Here is a 7,974-nt window from a genome sequence, read left to right on the forward strand (position 1 = left end):
AGAATAATAAAATAGCATTTTTTTTTCTGAGAACTAAGGAGAAGTTACTCTTTTTTTAAAGACTTTATTTATTCATTTTAGAGAGGAGAGAAGGAGGGGGGGAGAGAGAGAGAGAGAGAGAGAGAGAGAGAGAGAGAGAGAGAGAGAAGAGGGGAGGAGCAGGAAGCATCCGCTCCCACATGTGCCTTGACCAGGCAATCCCAGGGCTTTGAACCGGCAACCTCAGCATTCCAGGTCAAAACTTTATCCACTGCGCCACCACAGGTCAGGTTAAAATAGCATTTTAAATACATCTTCCCTGCCTGAGTGGTGGTGGCACAGTGTATAGAGAGAGCGTTGACACAGAACGCTGAGTTCCCCAGTCAGAAATCCCGAGGTCTTCGGCTTGAGCATGGGGTCGCTGACTTGAGCACAGGATAATCAACATGATCCCAAGATCACTATCTTGAGCCCAAAGGTCACTGGCTTGAAGCCTAAAGTCACTGGCTTCAGCAAGGGGTCACTAGCTTGGCTTGGGCCCCCTGGTCAAGGCAGGTATGAGAAGCAATCAATGAATAACTAAAGCAAAGCAACTGAGTTGATGCTTCTCATCTCTTTTTCTGTCTGTCTGTCCCTGTCTCTCACACGCACTAAAATATATATATATATATATTATATATATGTTTATATTATATATATAATAATTTTATAAAAAGGAGAGAGAGAGAAAGATGGAGAGAAGCAGGAAGCATCAACTCCTAGTAGTTGATTCTTATATGTGTCTTGACCAAGCAAGCCCTGGATTTCCAACCAGCAACCTCAGCATTCCAAGTTGATGTTTTATCCACTGCGCCACCATAGACCAGGGTAAGCTGTCCTTGTTACTTAAATTAGAGAAGTTAGCTAAGAATGTCAGAGAAGGCCTCTCTGAAGAGGTGACATCTGAGTTGAGGTCTGAATGAGGAAACAGCCATAATAAGAAAAAGGTTCTAGCAGAAAGGATAAGTAGTTGGATTGGAAGGAGGTTAGTATGAGAGGAGCACAATGGATAGCACAGTGAATGGGAGGTTGGTTGGAACCAAATCAAGTAGTCTTATAAGCCATATGAAGGCAGGGAGATGAGTTAAGGAGGCTGTCAGAATAGTTCATGTAAGAAAGGAAATTAATTTGGACCAGGATTTTAGCAGTGGTGATGAAGTGGTCAGGTTTGAAAGTAGAAATTATGAAACTTGCGGATAAGTGGTATGACAAAATAAGAAAAAAGGAATGATGGCCTTGGCCAGTTGGCTCAGTGGTAGAGCATTGGCCCAATGTGTGGATGTGCCAGGTTCGATTCCTAGTCAAGGCACACAGGAGAAGTTGGAGCAAGTTAGGCCCAGTCGCTGAGTATGGCTCCATGGTCTCTACCTCAGGCACTAAAATAGCTCAGTTGCCAAGCAACAGAGCAATGGCTCCAGATTGACAGAGCATCGCTGGGTAGGGGGTTTTCCAAGTGGATCCTGTTTGGGGTGCATGTGGGAATCTGTCCTTCTGCCTTCCTGCTTCTCACTTAAGAAAAATAAAAAATAAAACAAAAAGGAAGAAAAAAAGAAAAGAATGAGCCCTGGCCAGATAGCTTGGTTGGTTAAGAGCGTCTTCCCAAAGCACAGAGGTTGCTGGTTCAATCCCCAGTCAGGGCACATACAGGAACAAATTGATGTTCCTCTCTCTCTCTACCTCTCTCACTAAAATCAGTAAATTTTTTTAAAAAATTAAGAAAAGAAGAATGATTTCTCAGTTTTTTTCTTTCTCTGACTTTTTAAAATTCACTTTTATTGAAGTATAATTAATATACAATCATATAATGATAGTGCCATTAATGAGATAGCGCCATTTAATGACCTCTGAGGTCAGGGAAAGGGAGAAAGAAAATAGAGCTATCTATTGTATCCACTATCTATTCAGTTCTTTGGTTTAGAATGTGAAGAGCCACATTATTTGAATATTAGAGAAACTATTAAAATACTTAAGAATACTAATAAATCTAGGGAGAAAAAAAACATATTATCATCTCTACAAAGTCTGAAAAGGCACATGACAAATTCAACACCTATTCTTGATAAAAACTCCAAATATGAAGAGATTGATATTCTCAACATGTTTGACATTATTTTAGCATCACACTTAATTGAAAACATCAGAAGAATTCACAATTATTATTTAACATGTACTGGAGATCTTAACTGAAACAATTAGACAAGAGAAATAAACTAGAGGTCTAATAATTGGAAGGGAAAGTAAAACTTATTATTTGTAAGTAATTTAACTGTATGCTTGGAAAAGCTAAGAAAATCGATGGAAAACCTACTAAAAACCTGAGAATTCATTAAAAATAAAAGAATTCACTAAAGTAGCAGAAAATGAAATGTAAAGAAATCAAGGAGTGACGTCACGGAAATGGCGCCGTGAGCAGCGAGTCCGACAGATCTCCCCAAAATCACAACAAATTTATCAACTAGAAACAGAAAAATTTATCCTCGGAGCATTCCGGAGTTCCACACAAACTGAAAGCGAAAGGACTGTTATCACTTGAATCTGAGAAACGAGGGTGTAGAGGAAGCTACCGCAGGGACGTTCATTCAAGCCGCGGAGGGAGTGCGCCTGCGGTGAGTCAGCCCACACTCGGGAGCGGCGAGCAGCCGCCGGAGCGCGCCCGGTCCGGTTGCAGAGCGAGTACCGCCCACACTCGGGAGCCGCGGAGGGAGTGCGCCTGTGGTGAGTCGGCCCACACTCGGGAGCGGCGAGCAGCCGCCGGCTCGCACCTGGTCCCGTTGCCAAGCGAGCACTGCCCACACTCGGGAGCGGCGAGCAGCCGCCGGCGCGCGCCCAGTCCGGTTGCAGAGCGAGTACCGCCCACACTCGGAGCGGCGAGCAGCCGCCGGCGCGCGCCCGGTCCGGTTGCAGAGCGAGCACCGCTAACGTTCCCAGCGGCCCGCGCACTGCGAGTGAGAGACCCCAGCCACCGGTGCCCGGAGCACCCCATTCGCGAGCGTGCCCTGGGCAATCCACGCGCACAGAGCGCCCTACTGGCCCGCACACCCAGGGTGCCCCATTATCCTGCGCCCGGTGCACCCCAGCCGCCAGCGGCGGGGCGAGCGGGAGAGGCACCAGGGCGGTCTTCCCTACTTGGGAGATTCTCTCCGTGGGCGGGGCACCTCACCCAGCCATTCAAGCTAACAATCAAGCGTTGGGGGAGGGGCGCTCAGGCAGCCTGAAATACCTTCGGGAGCACAGCTGCGGACCCAATCACTGAAATTAGCTTAACCCATGAAATCTGCGCACCCACGGGTTCTAATTGATAAGATCTCTCTCAGTTCAGCAATCCAAGACAAGAGGCGTGATATTTTTTAGTGCCTCTCGCTAAAGGGGTGGGGGCAACTTCTGATTGATAGAGCCTCCATATTCAGGGATAAACGCTAACAAGAAGGACTTGGCAGATAATAAGATCTATACTACACTAGTCGCAAGCAGAGACTAGTGCCTCTTCTTCCCAGCCAAAACAGGCTACAAAGTGTGGAAAGCCTGGGTTGAGTGGTCCAACTGAATGCTAGGTGCTAAACAGTCACCTTGACAACAATTGACTCCCACTCCTGCCTGACTGATTACACTGGAGGCTCTGACTGCCAGAGCCTTTCCCAAAGCCTTGCGCTGAGTGGGGATAGAGTGGGGATTTCCCAGCTCTTTGAGCCTCTTACTCCCCAGGCAGAAGCAGTTGCAGCCTTATAGCTGGATCACCAGGCTGCTAATTCAGGAGGGGGGGACTAGGAGAGAGACTCCAGGAAAGCAAACTCTCTCATCGTTGGACCCTGCAAACGCCAACAAGCCTTGACTACCAGCAAGACTAAAGCCAATTATATGACATTGCCATAGAATCCCATCAACTGCAAATCCCTACCTAAGTGTGGCACAGGGGCAGAGCCTGGGGTACAGAGTCACCGACCAGGAAAAGGGAGAGAAAAGAAAAAGGAAGAAGTTAACCTCTCAAAATCAAGAAAAATCCACAGACTTTACAACTTGTTCCACTAATTTTTTTGTTGTTGTTGTTTGTTTCTTCTATGTTATTGCCTTTATTATTATTATTTCTATTTCCTCCACCTCGGTCCTTCTATTCTCTGCCCATCTTATGCTTCCCTTTTCTTGAACTACACTACCCATGAGTGTTACATTTTATTTCTCTTCTTCATCTTCACCCTCCTTTAAGGTTATACTCTAAAACACTTAACTCTCACTCTCTCCTCTTTTGTTTTTTTTTTGTTTTGCTTTATTTTGTTTTTTTCTCTTCCTTTTTTTTCTTCCTTCGTTTTTCTCTTTTTCTTATTTTTTCCTTTCTATTCGTTTTTTCTTTCCTCGTTTTACTTTCCTCCCATTTAATCCTCAATCACGAACAAATTAGTTAATTTGGGACTCAAGGTTTTTTTTTTTACTTTATTTTTCTTTTTCGCTTTTGTTTTTGTTTTTTTCTTGTTTGTTTATTTTTGTGACATTTTGGGTACTTTTTACGTTGCTTTTTAACTCACTAGCATTCCTCCCAACCCAAGGTCTCCATTGTATTTAGTCTTCGCTCCACTTAATACAACAGATTTTTACTTATTATTTTTATTTTTTTCTTCTTTATTATTCTTTTTTTTTCCTCCTTTTTTCTGGTTCCCTCTTATCCCTCTCATTATATCTGAGTCGACCATCACTTACAAGCAAATCATCTTATGCTTGTCTAAGATTTTCTTCCTTTTTTTATTTTTTTTATTTTTATTTTTGCATTTAGTAGGTCCCTACTCCCTTTTTTTGCCCCTTGAACTCTTCACCCCAAATCAGGCCCTCCATTATAGGCAGTTTTTGTTCCATTTAGCATAATATAATTCACAGGTCATCACGATATTTCCCTGAGGAGGGGAGAGGAGGGAAAGAGAAGAAAGAAAAAAGGGGGAAATAATAAATTATTACTGTTGGGTTTTTTTGTGGGGTGTTTTACCTTTTTTTTTTTTTTTTTTTACATTTTACTCTTTATTAATTCTAATTAGTGCTATCAACAAGACCACCCTCAGATGCCAATAAGAAAGAGGAAATCGAATATTATGGATACAAAAGAAAGAGAGGTAACACAAATAGATGTGGAAAAATCTATGGAGAAAAGACTTAACATATTGGAAGCCTTGGAGCTAAATGACAGAGAATTTAAAATAGAAATCTTAAAAATACTCAGAGATATACAAGAAAACACAGAAAGGCAATTTAGGGAGATCAGAAAACAACTCAATGAACACAAAGAATATATTACCAAGGAAATTGAAACTATAAAAACAAATCAAACAGAAATGAAAAACTCAATTCACGAGCTGAAAAACGAGGTAACAAGCTTAGCTAACAGAACAGCCCAGATTGAAGATAGGATTAGTGAAATAGAAGACAAACAACTTGAGGCACAACAGAGAGAAGAAGAAAGAGATTTAAAAATAATAAAAAATGAGAAAGCCCTACAGGAATTGTCTGATTCCATCAGAAAGAATAACATAAGAATAATAGGTATATCAGAGGGAGAAGAGAAAGAAAATGGAATGGAGAATATACTCAAACAAATAATAGACGAGAACTTCCCAAGCCTGTGGAAAGAACTAAAGCCTCAAATTCAAGAAGCAAACAGAACACCGAGTTTTCTTAACCCCAACAAACCCACTCCAAGGCACATCATAATAAAGATGACACAAACCAATGACAAAGAAAAAATTCTCAAGGCAGCCAGGGAAAAGAAGAGTACAACATATAAAGGAAGGCCTATTAGATTATCATCAGATTTCTCAGCAGAAACTCTACAAGCTAGAAGAGAGTGGACCCCAATATTTAAAGCCCTGAAAGAGAGGAACTTTCAGCCAAGAATACTATACCCATCAAAGCTGTCCTTCAAGTATGAAGGAGATATAAAAACATTCACAAATACAGAAAAGATGAGAGAATTTATCAGCAGAAAGCCCCCACTCCAGGAAATACTAAAGGGGGTTTTCCAACCAGATTCAAAGAACAAAAGAAAACAACACCACAAGTAACAGCTCCACCAAGAACACAATAAAACCAAACTTAAACTGTGACAACAAAGGAAAAAAAGGGGGGAGAGGATGGAGATTAACAGTAGCAAAGGATGATGAAGTGCAGAAATACTCATAAGATAGGGTACTACAATGAATATGGTAGGTACCCTTTTCATTACTTAATGGTAACCACCCTAGAAAAAACCACCACAAAAACACTTGACTTAAAAAAGGTAGCAACAGAGGAAAGAAGTATGGAACACAAACAAAAACAAATGATAGAAAAACAAAAGAGAAGAATCAAACTAGATACAAAACTAACAGAAAGCAATTTATAAAATGGCAGTAGGGAACCCACAAGTGTCAATAACTACACTAAATGTAAATGGATTAAACTTACCAATAAAAAGACACAGAGTAGCAGAATGGATTAAAAAAGAAAATCCAACTATATGCTGCCTACAAGAAACACATCTAAGCAACAAGGATAAAAACAAATTCAAAGTGAAAGGCTGGAAAACAATACTCCAAGCAAACAACACCCCCAAAAAAGCAGATGTAGCAATACTCATATCTAATAATGCTGACTACAAGACAGAAAAAGTACTCAGAGACAAAAATGGTCATTTCATAATGATTAAGGGGAAGTTGAATCAAGAAGACATAACAATCCTTAATATATATGCACCAAACCAAGGAGCACCAAAATATATAAGACAGCTACTTATTGACCTTAAAACAAAAACTAACAAAAATACAATCATACTTGGAGACCTCAATACACCACTGACGGCTCTAGATCGGTCATCCAAACAGAGAATCAATAAAGATATAGTGGCCTTAAATGAAATACTAGAACACCTGGATATGATAGACATCTACAGGACACTTCATCCCAAAGCGATAGAGTATACATTTTTCTCTAGTGTACATGGAACATTCTCAAGAATTGACCATATGTTGGGCCACAAAGACAATATCAGCAAATGTAGAAAAATTGAAATTGTACCAAGCATATTTTCTGATCATAAAGCCTTGAAACTAGAATTCAACTGCAAAAAATAAGGGGAAAAACCCACAAAAATGTGGAAACTAAACAACATACTTCTAAAAAATGAATGGGTCAAAGAAGAAATAAGCGCAGAGATCAAAAGATATATACAGACAAATGAAAATGAAAATACGACATATCAGAATCTCTGGGATGCAGCAAAAGCAGTAATAAGAGGAAAGTTCATATCACTTCAGGCCTATATGAACAAACAAGAGAGAGCTGAAGTAAACTACTTAACTTCACACCTTAAGGAACTAGAAAAAGAAGAACAAAGACAACCCAAAACCAGCCGAAGAAAGGAGATAATAAAAATCAGAGCAGAAATAAATGAAATAGAGAACAGAAAAACTATAGAAAAAAATCAATAAAACAAGGAGCTGGTTCTTTGAAAAGATCAACAAAATTGACAAACCCTTGGCAAGACTCACCAAGGAAAAAAGGCACAGGACTCAAATAAATAAAATCCAAAGTGAAAGAGGAGAGATCACCACAGACATTATAGATACACAAAGAATTATTGTAGAATACTATGAAAAATTATATGCCACCAAATACAACAATCTAGAAGAAATGGATAAATTCCTAGAACAATACAACCTTCCTAGACTGAGTCATGAAGAAGCAGAAAGCCTAAACAGACCAATCAGCAGGGAGGAAATAGAAAAAACTATTAAAAACCTCCCCAAAAATAAAAGTCCAGGCCCAGACGGTTATACTAGTGAATTCTATCAAACATTCAAAGAAGACTTGGTTCCTATTCTACTCAAAGTCTTCCAAAAAATTGAAGAAGAAGCAATACTTCCAAACACATTTTATGAGGCCAACATAACCCTCATACCAAAACCTGGCAAGGATGGCACAAAGAAAGAAAACTACAGACCA

This window comes from Saccopteryx leptura, chromosome X, assembly GCF_036850995.1.
Source record: "Saccopteryx leptura isolate mSacLep1 chromosome X, mSacLep1_pri_phased_curated, whole genome shotgun sequence".
NCBI classification, from domain to species: Eukaryota; Metazoa; Chordata; class Mammalia; order Chiroptera; family Emballonuridae; genus Saccopteryx; species Saccopteryx leptura.